Here is a 16673-nt window from a genome sequence, read left to right on the forward strand (position 1 = left end):
TAAGTTTATTCCAAATAACCGGTGGTTTCTGTGAATTTCTATATTTCAGAAGAGGAAAAAAAAAAAATCTTTTCTATTGGTGCAAAAATTCCACTTATTTGAAAAATGTGGAGATAAAGAGTGCTTAGCAATCTGTGCATTCACTGTTTTCCTTAAAGGTATCTACATTCCTAACTGTATTTTGAAACATACAAAATTAGATGTGATTTTTCTCTCCCAAATCCAAATATTCATCTTGTTTTGAAGAGCCCATTTAGTATATTGGGAGTGACTGCAATTCAGCCAATAGCTCTGTCTAGACTCCAGTTATAACATTACCTCAATTTTCAAAACATGATCAAGCATGAACATGCCAGTATTTACCATTTCAAAGAAACTGACCTTTTTTCTCTGCCTACAGCACTGGGGCTCAGTCCTTCATGATTTTTAATCTCTAGTACATGGGTCATTGCAGAACACAGTTATGAAATCACCACCCCCTCCAGAAAATATACACACTCAATCAAAGCCACCTACACCTTCTCTTCAAGCCTGTTGTACTGTAACTTCTTCTCAGATATACTTTATCTGGTTACAAGTGTCTCACACCCTTACCAACTTTATCCCTCCCCATTTACGTCCTGTGGCACGCTAACCCACATACAAGGTAACCTTCCCACCACAGACATTTCACAGACTTATAGTTAATGTGTGCCCTTTACACTCCACACCACTCAGCCACAAAAAAAGTAAAATAAAATAAAATAAAACAAATAAATAAATAAAGCAATGAGTTAACCCTGCTCTTGAGCTCTTTCCTTCCCCTGCACCAGCAGTCAGCCCCATGCAATTTTGCAGAGGATGAAAGGAGGGCAGCCAGTGCTGGCAGAGCTAAATGCTGTGTGAGTGAACAAAGGTCTTCTCCTGTGTGCCTCAGAGGAAGTGCCATTGCGGTGTGCTTACAGCCGAGATGGGAGGTGGGTGGGCTGTGGAGGAAGCGTAGCTAGGCCTTACCCTTCTCAGCCCTACGCAAGTGCAGCAAGTCTCCATTTGCACATGTGAGCAGCCTAGTGGTGACAGAAAGGTGTGCTCAGGCCTACCACGGCCATCCCTTGGTGACCAAGGGCTTGGCGGCACATCCCAGCTTTGAAGAGCGTGTGGAGGAGCTGCCTGGGGCAAAGCTTTGCCACAGCCAGTGAGGGGCCGCCTAACGAGACAACCTCCCTGGATGTTGTGTTTCAGGCAGTGAGTCCTGATAAGGACACCTAGCCTTCCGTGACTCCTGAAGTACTAAGCATAATAAGATCCTGTTATGGCCAGTGGACACCTAGTCAGCACAAGCAATGAGGCAATTCAGGTCACGGAGATATAAGTAGGTACCTACTGACTTCTCACCTCAGGAATCATCCATAGCATGGATGTGAGCTGGTGCCTAAGCGCTCACCTAAATGAAGGCTTCTAATCATAGACGTCTCAAACTCAAAATGAATCTTCCTCCTTACTTTCCTTACCTTTTGGCTATTTTTATGCTCGTATACCATCTCACTCCACCCTGATGGAAATCAGAAGCATAAAAAGGCAAAGCAAAGAAAGTTGTAGCAAGGCAAGGATTTGCACCCAGATTTACCCAGTGACATGCTTAATGAGCAGCTCTGAGAATTGCCATTCTGCCACCACAGGCTTTCCAGACTGGATTCGTATCAAAATAACCATCAGTTTTAGATATTCATGATATTCCTGTAATAGAAGTTGAAATTGCAAGTGCATTTTATTGTTTTTATATTATCTGTCTTCAAATGAGTTCACAAATAGAGAGAGCTTCTCACAGGCAAGACAATTTCCACAGAACAGCGTATTTAACTACTCTCATCATTTGTTTCAGTTCCCAAGGAACAAGCTGTATCTAACCATGACAGAATTTTGATTGAAGGAAAATAAATATATATATATGTACGTATGTATGTATTAAAATAGATTGGGTAGGTCATTATAAAAGTGAATAAGGGAGCATGGCTTCATAACAAGCTTGTGCAAGACCCATGGAAATTTAGCCCTGCCTGAGCACGTCTATACAGACATCTGCAAGTATGTGGCAGCTGGCTTGTGCATTCTGCAGCTCTCATCTTGAAGCACAGGTAACAAAAGCAGGGAACAACGCAGCTGTGTGTACTGTGTGGACAGCTTTGCAAGCCAAGCAGAGTGAAGATTTCCAGGGCCAAAGATGTTCTCCTTCTTAGCACCAACCAGTTGGTGTATATAGTCCTCTTACTCTGTAGCAGCCCCCTCACCCTCATTTTCTAGGTCAGGTCCTATTTTGACTGTACTATCTGTTATGAAGCCGCCACAGGGATGTCTATCTACCCTGAAACTGCTTCTTCCGCTGCCGTATATTTATATTTAGCACTAGAAGGTTCACCATCCCTGGGTTACTTTCCAAAGTTCCAGCTCTTGCTATTTTTGGCATCAGAGTCAAAATCTTTCTTTGTTAAATCTATCAGGGAGCTCATTTATTTTAAAATGTTTACTATTATGTTTTACACTGTTGCCTTGAGCCATCTGGATGATAAGTAGTAATATAAATGATTGCTTCAATTATTAACACTGGTGACCTTTGCAGCAAGGAGGAAAAAAGCATAGTCAAGGTGCTTTGCTAATAACAATAATCAGTGAGGAGGTCTTAGTTGGAAAGGGAAGACTTGGAACTGTGCTGTCTGGTGGTCTGAACACAGAGGTGAAGGAGAAGTAGCAATCAGGAGAAGGAGGAGGAGAGTTTGGTACGTGTTCCACTCCTACCTCTGTATCTCATGGTACACATGTAAAACGTGATCACAATTAACAGGGAGTTTAGTAAGACACAAATCCATCTGGCCCAAGCACAACAGTATTCATACTTGGTATGGAGAGCTAAAGCATGTTTCTAAAATTCTCCAGGTTCCTCATATAGACAACTAACTTCTAGTAGTGTTCTGCAGTATTTATTTCCTTGAAGTCAACTTCTGGAGCCTGCACACCATTGCTAACTACTTGGGTCTTACCAAGCTTATTTCAAGGATTTGGATTGATCATGATGCTGAGGTAAGGTGCTGAGTAGGTGAGCAACCTTCTGCCCATGGGGAAGATGGCTTCAGCTTGCACAGCACTCCCTCCTCCCTCTTTTTATCTTTGCTAGCAAACTCCATGCTGAGTGGCAGGCAGGGGCACTAGTGCAGAGGAGAGAACAGCGGGCTTCCCTCCCATATTCACCTACATTCACCCACTTTGGGGGTGAATGCTATAGCTCCATCTTTAGTCTCACTCAGGAAACAGCCTGTAAAGCACCAGGGAGTGAATACTAGCAAAACAAGAGCCCATTATGGCAGGCTGTTCAGGTGGAGAAACTGCTCAGCTCCCTGGAGAACCTTGTAATTTACTATCCAGATGTTCTCCAGTCCTCCATCAACTTCAACCACATGGTTTTCCCAGGGGCTACCACAATGATTGATGCTGATTTTCTCAAGTGGAGACATTGTCCTAGTACTAGCACTGAGTGAATGAAGTCTGAAGTGCTAGCTGGGGAAAGAACGACTTGGGTAAGCTCCACGTGCCCTGAGCAGTAGGGTAAAGGCAAAGCTTTGCTTCTTTGTACATGGAGTCCTGGTAGCTCAAACACACCAGGATTTTCAACCTCTTCCTGAAGATTACTGGTACAGAATTTAGGTGCCAGACTAGCAGAGCACTGGGTGCAATACAATAAAGAGTTTAATTGGTTTTTGATTGAAATGCGAACAACCTCTGTTCTCTTGTTGAGATGTACTGGTTTTGATGCTAAGCGACGTTGCCACTGTAAACAGTTGTGCTGGAAGCAGTTGTTTAATCCAGGGCACTTGAGCCTCTTGCCACCCACAGCTAGTCCCATCTCACATGCCCAGTCCCTTCCCCTGGCTCATCCACTTCCCTGGCACACAGCTCTTCCTAACCCAGAGGATACAGAGACACTCGATGGCCACCTGCCCCATCCTCTCCAAACTGAATGAGATGGACCTGGGCTAGGCTGTATCAGATCAACCAGCCAAGCTGACCCAGTACAGTGACTTCAGGGAGTGCAAATAGAATAGCACATCCACAGCTGGCATAGATGCCATGTGCAGCTGCAGTGGGTTTGAGACACTGCGTAGTAGTTGGACCTACTCTGCTGAATGTTGTGGGACAGATTTTCAGGAAGACGGCTTTTATGAATTCATTCTTCCTGCCTTTTAGCAGGAAAAGGTGTGCAACCTGATTTGAAGTGCAAACCCTGCTCCCTTGGTATTAGTTTTCTTTTTAACAGAGCAGCTTAGGCTGCACCAGTCCCTTTGTGGGCAAATACTTGATAGACACTCGTCACTGGCAAGTCAGTCTGCTCTGAAGGATTCTGCTGAATGCCAAGACAGTGTTTCACTCCTCTCCACTCGCAGAATAAAAAACCTTGTCAGTAGTGCCTTGTGACACTTACGATTTGCCTGTCAGCTCCCATGGGCTTGTGAATTAAAAGGATGATGACTGTCAGCAGCACAATGCTTTTTATTCACCAGGATGCCCACAGGTGCAGCAGGGCAGTACTCCCTCTGCTTCTAACCCCAGCAGGGTCTCTATCTGCACACAAACAGCCCTCAACCTCCGTGAGTCTGGTGATCAGTGACCTTCCCTAGGAGCAGGTGGCAGCTCTCCCTGGCCACACTTCATGCAGCACCAGGCACTGCAATTAGCTGTGTAATTAGGAGTCAAGAGCAGAACATAGGTTGTGGAGATGGTTTGGAAGCCTGAGGCAAAAGGCTTTCGTCCATCAGCTGGTGGGCTAAATCATTTAGAAATCCCTAAATAAGTGATGCTGAGCTCTAGCTGGGCTTCAGATGATCAAGAATGAATTTCATCTCAGTCTCATCCCAGAAAACAAACAATAAAGGAAAGGGAGGCAATAAGTTCCCAGTGGCTTCTTTTAGGAGGAGTATATCATGAATAACATTAAGTAACATCAAAAGCTTATGTATAAAAATCCACATAAACTGAAATGCGTTGAGTAGAGATTTTCCTCTGATAACATGGGAGTGGAAGAGCTATGTTAAAAGGAGATAAGTACTGTAAAAGGTAAGACCCAAGGAACAATGGCTTTGTTGCTGCGTTTCTCATTAGACAATGGCTGCAGCTTTCCCTGCACTGAAAAGAGAGGTGCTTTTTACTGATCAGAAGAGCATCCAATATCCTCTTCCTCCTCATCGTGGGAGTCATGAGGACATGGCTTGGAAAGGGCAGGAGAGGGCCTGCAGTGGAAAGGAGCTGCCCCAGCAGGAAGAGGCAGAGGAGGAACATGGAGCAGGCATGGCATGGCAGGAGGCGTAGCAGCCACCCAGGACCGCCCTCGCCAAGGGCTGGCAATAAAGCCCAGAGCCACCCCAGCACATGCAAGGGCATGTTCATGCAGAAATGATCATCTCAACTTGGTGAGCAGATTCTCCTTCCCTGCCATCTGCTAGTTGTGTATTTACTGTACAGTGAAGACTGAAATGTATTAGAATAAGCAAAAGCTCAAACCATGTGGTTTCCAATGGATCTTTGAATTATCTGCAGGCTCATCAGGAATCACTCAACCATTAGCTGATCACTGAGACCTCAAGGAGGCAGTGACACTTCTGCAGGGCTGATTTCATCTCTATCCTCTTCCTGTGGGTCCCCCGAGCTTAGAAAGAAGCCAGCATTTATTCCTTCAGCACTGAGGAATCTCACACTTCAGAGCCACAGCTAATCACTGCCGTGGAGCAGAGGGAGTACCAGCCAGCCACATACAGCACTAGGCAATGGAAGGCAGGGCAGCCATGTCATTTCACTGTTTGCCTAAAATTACTTTACCACACAGCATCCAGCATGTACAATAGCATTACCACAAAGGACAGGTGGTCCCAGGTGGAATGGCAAAGTCTGTGTTCACATGGGTGAGCTCATCCCATCCCCTGCCTTCTGGCTTCTTACTACCTTCAGACTTCATTTTCTGGATACTTTGGGCCCCATGACAGACAGTCAGTACCAGACAGGCACGGTGACAGTACATCCCTCAGGAGGAAACAGCACAAGCCCTTTTTGAAGTTAAACCTCAGTAAAAATGTATGAAGTCCCAAGAAGAGAGCGAGACAGGAAGCCTCATGGGTGTAGCTGAAAGAGACAGATGTGAATACATTTAACTACATATTGGAGTTTGGCTCCTCTCATTAACCAAAGGTCTTTGCTGCCTTTATACCTGCTTTGGAAACGATAGAAATGAGTTATTGTTGTCAACCGCTCTGTAGCTGGCAGGAATCCACATTAATCACCCTACAGTGCCTGCTGATGATCTCAGAAGAAAGGGCAATGAATAGACATCACACTTTGAACTAGTGTGACAGTTAGCAGCCATCTGTAAATTGATGCAGATAACTTCAGAAGACTATGGCTGGCTAACATGAACGTGGTAAGCAACACATAAAATGGGAAAAAAAAAATGTAATCAATAATTCAGGAGATTTTCTGAATGAGATATTATATGATGCAGTGGTCTCCAGACCCTCAGATATCACCTATTCTTTCTGCTCACAGCTCACTGAAGCAAGTTAAACATCCTTTGCTCTCCTTTGATGCATATATAGACAGAATCTCATTGCAGCAGCATGGCAGAATAACATTTATTGTTGATACTGAACATGAATAGCCCTATTTTATTTATCTATTGCCATTGGAAAGGGTCCTCAGAGAGACATTGCCATATCGAAATGAAGCCCCAATTGTTATCTAAGAAACAACACCTTGTACTTTTACTGGTATGTAAATCCAGCGGTGTCATTTTGGATTTATAATGACAGAGTACAGGAGATAATTTTTACGCACTACTCCAGGACCTCACTTCCTGAAAAAGAAAATTCCTTTCAAATATTTCACTCTAAAGGTAGCAATGCCTATCAGATTCCTTGCTTCTTCCCCAGTCTTTATCTGTTAACCCCATTGGAATATTTTGAGGAACAGTTAAAAATCCTTATTTAATTTCCAGTCCAATGACTGCAGGACATGTTCTAGCCTATGCTATGCAATAACATTCCCTCTTCCCAATTTTAATTAATCTGACTGACATCTGCTGTGGTCCTCCTTTAGCCTTGATGCCCATCTTTATCTCTGCATGTTTCAGTTCATTGGCAGTAAAATGTGTTGAGTCAAAAGACACTGCAACTGGAGTCCTGTCAAAAGCAGCAGAGATAATGCACAGATACTAGAGGTCCCAGCTTCGCTGCCAAATCCCTGCAGGTTTGGTGAGCTGTTAGTCACACCAGGCACGAGAAAGTGTCTGAAAAATCCTGTCTCTTCAGATGCTTAGATATCCTGCTTTGGGTTTCCAAGGGAGACCTCACTGCACTAGTAAGATACGTAGAGGTGAAGATTCATCTAGAATCAGATGCCTCTGCCATTATTATCCCCCCCCCCCCCCCCAAAACAGAATGTTGGATATATATATTGAGGATATCACTGATTACAGAGCTAATCTCAGTTGTGGGATATACCTGGAAGAAATTTTATCTATTTCCCAGAAAAGAAACATCCTTGTCTCCAGACTCAGTTTTCTAGAATGGGGCTCTTTCAACTGCTGCTTTTGTATGGTATAAATTAAATATTTTCTGAGTCAGCAAGTGAGAGCATAATTCTTTGACCTAAGAAGAAAGGCTCTATTAGGCAGGAAGGAGATACAGGTCCCCGCTCCAAACCAGTCCAATTCCTGTCAAGTGTCACACTGACTCTGCCATGCTCAGTTTTCAGCTGAGCATAAAAATGCAGCACATAAAGAGGTCTTTGAACATGCTGCTTCCATGTCTTTACAACTTACGGACCTACTAAATCAGAATATTTTCAGATGGAATTGAAGAGTGAATTCCCATTTCTCAGTTCCTCTTTGCTCATACACATCCACAAATCCCTAAATTAAGCTTAAGAAACTTACACAAGTAAAATTCCAAAGAGATTTACTCCTGTGCTTCCTTTGCATTGTTCATAAATGATTGCTATGCCCGTTGGTAATACTATGCCAAAACCATTTCCTCAGTTTGAAATTGAGCCAAACATTTACTGTATATAATTTTTGAACTGGAACATAAATCAGAACTCTTCTGTAGAGCCTTCTGTTCCATGATTAATAGTCTACTGGATACAGAAATAAAGGTTTTCAAAACAATCTGTTGGAGCTGTGCGACAATGAGATTCTCTTTCCATTCCAAGTCCTTAAGTTACAATACCTGTAAGAGACCTTGAAAAGTTACATGACGAGCCTTACATTTTTCTCCTTGCAATTTTACATGTGATGTGTGACATACTCTATCCTCTTCATCGTAAAGAACAAGATTTTTGCACCTAGAAAGGACTGAATTGATGCATACATGACTTGTTCTCAAAGGCAGCTGATAAACTTTAGGCTGACAGTGGGGTACTACTCTGACAAGTTGCTACGTAAGACTGGTAATTGAAGTTGACCACTTTGTGATGTGTTACAAAGTCATGGAAAAAAAAAAAAAAAAAGCAATATTGAAAGTAAATGTATTCTGCTACTTATTCTTGTTAACCTAGTACAATCAATGTAGCCAAGTAAGAGGGAATTAACTTTTTTTTTTTCCTCTGTATTTTCCTAGAACCTCACTGAAGTGAATGGAGTGGCTCAGCCATCACAGGAGTTCTGTCTGGAAGAGGTCACAGCCTCCTTGAAAGCTGAAAGAGCTTTAAAAAACAGACCTTCACTTCAGCTACTGAAGTAAGAATGTCGAAGGACTCCAAGTGGTGCTCAAGATCAAGGACCTTAGAATCACAGTATGCAAGAGCCACGTAAACACAGTAGCTTTGACATTGTCAGAGGATGAATTGACCATCTTTTTGGTGATTAAGAAAAAAATACAAGAAAAGCACACAACAACAACAAAAATAAGCTAATCAACACCCATAAAGCACGAGATGCTGCATTACTTTAAGTTTTTACTGCAGATTACAGAAGTGCAAACCAAATCTAGCTCTCACTGAGATCATAGATCTGTGATTGGAATTTATTTGGAGGAGAAAGATGCCTTCTACAGGACCTCAGTGCATTTTTTTCTTCCTTTGTAAAACAAAACAGCACATTAAGTCTATCTGAGCTTATCAAGTAACTACAATAAAGCTAGAATAAGAAAAGGAGACTGCTGCTCAAAGTAAAGTTAATGGCATAAGGGTGTGTGTTCATAAAGGACTTCTCTAGGATGGATGGATATGGCTAGGTTTAGCTGATAGGAGGGGGCTTCAGGAGAGAGAAAAACAGCTGTGAATATCAAGCTTAGAGGGAGCTGTACTGCCCAGACAGCTCTAAAATATGTATAAAAGGACAGCATGGGAGACAAACATGAGAATCCCCCCTTCCTGCAGGATTGTTCCGTAAGCATTTGCTCAGTGCAGGAGAGTAGCAGCAGAAGAGATGATGGAGTGCACCAAAGTGCCCCCTCCCCAGCTCCACCAGTTACTGGCCAGACTGATTGGGGAGGGCACTTCTCATCCCATGCTGTAATCCTCTCTCCTGCCAGGAGCTCATGTTCTTATCCAGTTGCCAGGGCAACTGTCCGTAAGAATCAAGGAGAAAAGCCCCTCTGTTTTGCACCAAAACCAATTAATCACTCAGCTTCTAGGTGTCACGTTCACCAGATGGCACAAGGTGAAGAGAATTTTCACTCTGTGTTGGTAACATATGATATGTGCAAAAATATACATATAAAAAAAATAATAAAAAACAAATTTAAAAAGTACTGCAAAATGTATTGCCCCTGGCAGGGAGACAAAGTGCTGGCAAAAAATACATAAATAAATAAATAAACAGAAATCAAAGAAACTGGACACTCATGTAGTAGAACTCTCCAGAGAAGGTTCCTATTTCAGAACCTCTCTGGCCATCTGCTCAGTTCACCTACTCAGTTGCTTCTGTTACTTCATCAGTTCTAACAGCCCTTGTGGGACACAAAGGGATAGATATGAAAAGATGGAAGTTGTAACAGAGGTGAAGGCAGAACTTAAAGAAATGTGAGAGCTCAGTGCATTGACCATGTCAAAGGGAGTTCAACAAGCAGTCCCAAAACTGAGACATGATTTCCACCCTTGATCAAAGAGCAATTCAAAAATCTTTGAGCACCTGTGGAATACTGGGGAAAAAAAATAAAGAAAGAAAAAGAAAAAAAAAAACATGACGCTTTTTAATTGCAAGGTCAAAAATAAAGTTCTGGTTGAAAAGAAAGGAGCACAAACTGCAATTCCTTAAGCTGATCATTGTATATTAATGTAGATGCTCACTTCAATGTCCTTCTAAAAATGTGAAACTTCATGACTTCCTGAATACTTCAAGTGGAAAGTTGCCCTTTATTTTCTTTCACCAAGCTTTTGATTAACTAGCAAACATGATGGGTCTGTGTAGCATTCTATTAATACACACACTAGGTACTGCATATGAAATCTAAAATACTGTATATAAATTCAAATTGAACTGCATGTAGGCAGCATATTCTGATACATCCATGGTCTTATCTATGTATGTTTCACTTTTCCCAACCCCAAATATGCAATACAGCCAGGGAACAGAAAGGCTGGATATTCACAACACATCACTGAAAGTTCACTGTCATTCAAGGGAAGTATTTGCATTGCGCTACATTTTTTGAAGTGCTAGAGCACAGCGCTTTGTATTAACTGGCAATGCTGCCTTTCCTTCTTGCAGCTGGATCACTGTCTTCAGGCACTAATGTTCTCCTTGTCCCGCTGCTCCAGCATGCGCAGGCATTTTTTGCCTGAAGTTCTGGGAACTTGGGAAAAAGAACTTCGGGACAAATGCAAGTAACTTGCTTTGGCACATAAAAGGGTGGTGCTATAATATCTTACATTTTTGATGCCTAACCCTAAAATTAACTTCTGTTATAGAACAAAGGAAAGGGTAAGTCTCAAGTCTTATCCCTCAAGCATTTTGCTCAAAATTTCATGAAAACACTTGTGCCCTTTCAGGATGAGATATGGAGACCTCTCTCCTTCCTTCCTTAGTGATGAAAGGTGCCCAGATTCAAGGAACGGAAGAAAACTTACTCTTAGAAGCTGGAAAAGATTGTATTGGAATTATTCTTCCTCTCCTTAAGGAGGAGAGGGAGCTACTCCAAGGAGGTGCAGGACTTCAGGTGAATTCCCTCTTCTGACAGTGAAGGGAAGCAGCCCCCATCTTAACAGCATAAACAGTTCCAGTGAATACAAGAACATGCTTCCCCACATGCCCTTCTCTAGCTCAAACACGCTTTGAGTTATTTTTGTATAGGGAAGTACCATTTCTAAGAAAACAAAGCATGTGAGCCCCTCAGTTGCCAGACTGCCGGAAAGCCTATTGCCCCAGCCGCCCTCCCGAGACATGCAAGATAACCACCTGCAAGCAGAGAGAATGACTGAACCTGGATCACCCACTTCCAGAGGGAATCTTGTTATGCTACTATGTGAAAAATGTAGGGAGAAAATGGAAAAGAAAGGAACATGGCTCAATCTTTACCAAATAAATTTTGAAGAGAGATGAATATTATTTCGGCTACAGTATGGTCTGAGGAATGAGCCACGGCCATGCGATAAGGAGGACTGTTGTCTTCAAAAGTTGCAGAAGGTACAAGAGGTGTCTTAGCTTAGGGAATTAAATGCCATGACAGAAAACTGGATTCTTTATGTCCACTAGGAAATGCTGAACAAGTCACAAAACCAGGATTATCAAAGGCAATGAGAATCTGTTTCACCCTCATTTTCTGAGCATTTACCTCTAGAGCTGATCAGCTGGATCCTTATAATTAATATAAGCTATGATCTCAAAGTTTGAATTGCACTTGGAGTAAAAACTCTAAGTTCCTGACTTCTCAGACTGAACCCATAGCATTAACAGAGAGATGCTCTTTCTGCTGCATCCTCCCCTCTGTTAGAGTGGAGTACCACCCCTGCCTTACCTCTTTGTAGCACCAAGAAAGAGCAGGTCATACTTGTAAATCATTCCAGATATTCTTGTGATTAGTGATATCAAGAAGCCCATGAGAAAACAGCAATCTACGCAGCATGGCTGGGACAGTTCGTAATAAATAAGGCCAGGGTTTATACAAGAAGGAACAAGAAGGAAAAGGTAAAAATACACAACTGAGCACAGTACAGAACAGATTAAATAAGACAGAAACCCCATGACAAATAAGTGGTGACATGAATTAAAGACCGTCTCATAAAGCAGACAAAAACAATTAAGGTGTATGGACAATCTTAATTCTGGCATTTCCTAGTGTTGTGACTGCCTGACTATAAATGCTACAAAAATTTAAAAAACAAGAACAGTACATGGCATGCTATCAGAGTTTAATCTAGCAGTTCACTTGTGGGAAATATTGCGTCAGTAAGAAAGTCATGGTTTAATCAAAAGGGGAAGACCAGCCTGCTATTAGAACACATAGTAAGCAGTCAGGGTTGAAACCCTGATTCTGAAACAGATTTCTCTCTAACGTCAGATAGTTCGTTTCCCCATGCTACAAAGTAGGAGCAATGATATTTCCTAGGTAATTGTGACAAGGATTCAATTTTTACTTTCTGGCATGTGAGAGCTGGCAATGAAGTTCTCCACTGAAAGAAATAAATATTTTAAAATTAGATAAATCTTAATTATCATGTCGCATACTGCTACATTTTACCTTATACTTCCCATTTTCCAGTCTTCATAGTGCTTCATAGAAATTCTGTGACTATTGAAATGCAATCTAGTACATTAAATATGAGACTGAAAAAAAGTACTCAAGGAAGAAAACATCCTCTGCCCAGAAATGAAGTTAATAATCAACTAGAATTTTCTATGCTACAAAAGTAATTTAAATTATTAAGTTTTAACATGTTCTCAATTTAGTGTTGGCTGCTCAGATAAAAATTGGATCGCTACATCAAACTTCTGTTGTGAAATGACTAAGTTTCCCAACACTACCTTGACCTTTTCAGTGATTTTGTCAAATGCAAAGCAGGCTTCAGTACTGCTGGGATTTGGGTGTACAAAAGGAAAGGAGTATCTGTCTCCTCCTTGAACCATACGTGCCTCCTACTGGCTGAACTTTGACTCTCATTTCGGTTGACAAAACAAATTCAGTTGAATAATACATTGGCTTATTTCACCTGGAAGTAAAGAGAAGGAAGTGTGCTGTTTCACTTCGTAAGCCAAAATATTTTGTTAGAAGTAAGAAATGAACTCTACCCCAGAGGTAGAGTTTTCACTTTCAAGTTCATTTTAAATCGAAATGTGACATTTTGCTCTAGGTCAAAAAGATATTTCATTTAAATTTGGTTGTAGCTTTTTTGTTTGTTTGTTTTGTTTAGTTTTTGTTTTTTAGTTTCACTGAGAAGAAAACATTTTATTTTGGCTTGGCCCCCAAATTACTTCTTTGACTTCTAGGCTTTACCTTTGAACTGAAAGATCAGTAATTCTGAGCTCTAGTTTTACCAAGATTTCATCTCTTTTCCAGCCTGTTGTTAGCCCAGTGACTGAGGCTTCCCACAGTATTTTGCTAGCCTTACACAATTTTTGTAACTAATGCTTCATTGAAAACCATATTTAAAGTCTGGTCCAAGCATGGTACTCCTTAATCTAATCCATTCCCATTATCCTTTCCTAAAATGAAGAAAAACAAAGCATCCTTATTCTTTAGCAGAGTTTGTCTCTCTGTAAAATTATTCCTAGTAACTGTCAGGAAATAATGGAATTATTGTTATAATGAAAATGAACTCGTAAGACTTTGGTCTTTAAAATACTCAGAAACAAAGCGACTATTTATGGCCTCTAAATGGAACGGAGATGCCAATGAAGAAAGTCTGCTAACACAGTAGAAGAAGAAACCCCACATGTCTCCATTGCAGTGTTTCTTATTTAATGGTTAGCATTGCAATGTCCCAACATCCACCTATTTCAACACCAATAGCGTGTTCAGTCTTTGCCTAGCCAAGGACACTGACCGACCTGAGTTTATTGCTTAAAAGGGTGACATTTCAACCAACATTTTCTGACCTTCATGGATACACTCAAGATACATATTGATTGTGACACAAGCTATTAATGATCTCATTAATAGACATGAAAACCTTCTCCAAAGAGCATACAGCTTCTCTCTACATGCTTGTTTTATTTTCCAAAGCTCTCAGGGCTGTCAAAGCTCCTTTTCTGTTTCGGTAAGTATCTGCAGAGCTTCTTTAATTTCTTAGTACAAACTGACCAGTAAACTGATGAAGTAACTAAGAAATACCAGCACATACATCCTTCTTATCAAGCCACAGCACCCTTCTTATCAAGCTTCTTATCTAGCATTTTTGCACATACAACACTGTTTCTTTAAAACTTCTTTCAGCACCTGAGGGAAACCCCAACATACTGATTTTCCCGTAATCTGAATGCTTGCTGGGAATTTACTGTACACATTAATAACAAATAAGTCTATCTAGATCCATGCAGTGGCTGATACAGTCATTGCTCAAAATTAAACAGCCTCAGTATTGTGAATACAATGGCCATTGTCATATTTATAGAAAATACCTCAATTCTCTTGGCCTTCATAGCTCCCCTTCACACACCAAAACTTTACCTCAGCAATTGCACTGTAGAGAACTTAGATTAAGTTTTCTACAGGAGTACCCCTTGCTAATTGTATTAATGAGGAGCAGATGAGCAGGAATAGGAAACCAATGATAGGCAAGAGAAATTGCCAAGTACAGTCTGAACCTATTTCACTGTTGCAGTAAATTGGCTTGTTTGGGAACTGCCAAATAAGAACTGGTGAGATCAGACTGCTTCATGCAGAACTTGCAAGTGTGTATGGCTAAGTTATTAGCACTCAGTGTATGTAAACTATTCATTTACATCTCTCATAAAGGTGTGAAAGGTAAAACAACTTCAAGCTATGTGTATTCATGGAATGTGTATTTGCAGGGCCAGAAAGTAAGAAGTTTATTTGCCAGTTCGTTTTGAGACGAGTCTAGACTTCAGGGGGATTCTTCCTCTTTTCTTCCCCATGAAAAATCCAGTTGTAACCCCTCCCTCAAACAAGACAGTGCTGTTTGCTACGAGTCTTTTTCAGCAGGCAGCTGTGCAGAAGGGATTCAAGGGAAAAGGGTGACAATTGCAGCCAAGAGAATGGTTTTTGTTATTGTTTTAATCCAAAAATGCACGTTGCTTTTATCTAAGCTAGCTACATCAGAATGAGAATTGGAAATAAAACAGTGTAATTGGCTTCCCAGCACAGCATGCATCCCCCTCAAGGTGGACCTGCTCTAGGCTGAAGAGTTGAGTAGGCTGGTGTCTTTGAGACCCCTGGAGTTGGAGGATTAAACACTTCAGTTTAAATAAGACAGCACAACAGGCACATTTCTGCAGCTACTGCTCACTGTAAATCTTGTTGTTACTCAGGTAGCGTTTACTTCACTTGTAAGAAAGCACGCAGACATCATTTGCTTGTGCTTAATCCCTCAAAAGGCTGCTGCTGTACTCACGCTGCGGAGGAGCATTGCTGAGCCTGGCTCCAACCTCTGGCACTCTTCAACAGATGTAGCAACAGTTCCAGGACCTCTCGTTTTCCCTGCTGTGACATCAAAAGTCACCCCCAGGTCTGTAATGTGACAGCACAAAACACGACCTCTTTATGTTCTAGTCGATCTTTAGTGATTCCTTGCAAAACAGGCCCAGTTTAGATGCTTTTTTATTTCTTCTTCAGGCTTTGCATGCCCAGCTTGTGCTCTAGAACAGGCTGGGTACTCCCTGTCCCACAAACCCATGTAGGAAGAAGAGATTCACAGGCCACGTTCTGCCCCCTTGGGGAATTTTCTTTCTCTGTTTCTGCCCAAATATTCACGCAATGGGAAGCAATTAATTTGCAGTTGTTAAATCTGTGCATATCGGCACAAGAGATTAATAGCAGCTAACTTTCTCCTTGCTGGATTAGTTTTGAAAGGTTAACAGGAGCAAAATGCAGTATGCATGTCTTCATTTTCATCAGTGCTATCTGCAAAAGCATGAACACAGAAGTCCAGATTTATTCAGTGAGACAGTGGCTTAAAGGAAGAGGATTTGGTCTTTTGTTTGCTTTTAGGAACTATACTCATGTTTTTCCTGCTTTTGGTTGAATGTGTAAGTTATTGGGCCACATCAAGAACTATTCAGATTTCTGCTATAAAATAGGACTAAGTTGCTCGTTTAACATCGGTTTTGTTTGGTTGTTTGTTTATTTGTTTATGTTGACTCTCATGACACCATCAAGGCGACACCATCAAGAAAAACACCAGCCCATTGTGCCAGAAGGAAAGGAAGGGATGACTCAAAGGCACTCCTACAGGGGTGAAGTCTATAGTATTCTCTGTAGAAATGATCTAAAACTTTGTCAGAAAGCAGCTTGACACCTGCCAGCCCAAGCACTGTGCTGTGCAATCTGTGAGGGATCTTCCTCTGTGCAATATTCAGATTTAGTATATTAGTTCTAAATTAATAATTTTAATATAACTGTAATGTAATCGTTATACCAGAAGGTAACAATTCATTTCAAAATAGCTGGTGTTATGCAAAACTCCAGACTGCACTGAGAAAATCATGTTTCAGCAAGGATATTAGTGCAACATGTAGCATCCTGCATCCAGATTTTGAAGCGGAA

This window comes from Anser brachyrhynchus (genome assembly GCF_964034855.1).
Source record: "Anser brachyrhynchus genome assembly, chromosome: 5".
In the NCBI taxonomy this organism is placed as follows: Eukaryota; Metazoa; Chordata; class Aves; order Anseriformes; family Anatidae; genus Anser; species Anser brachyrhynchus.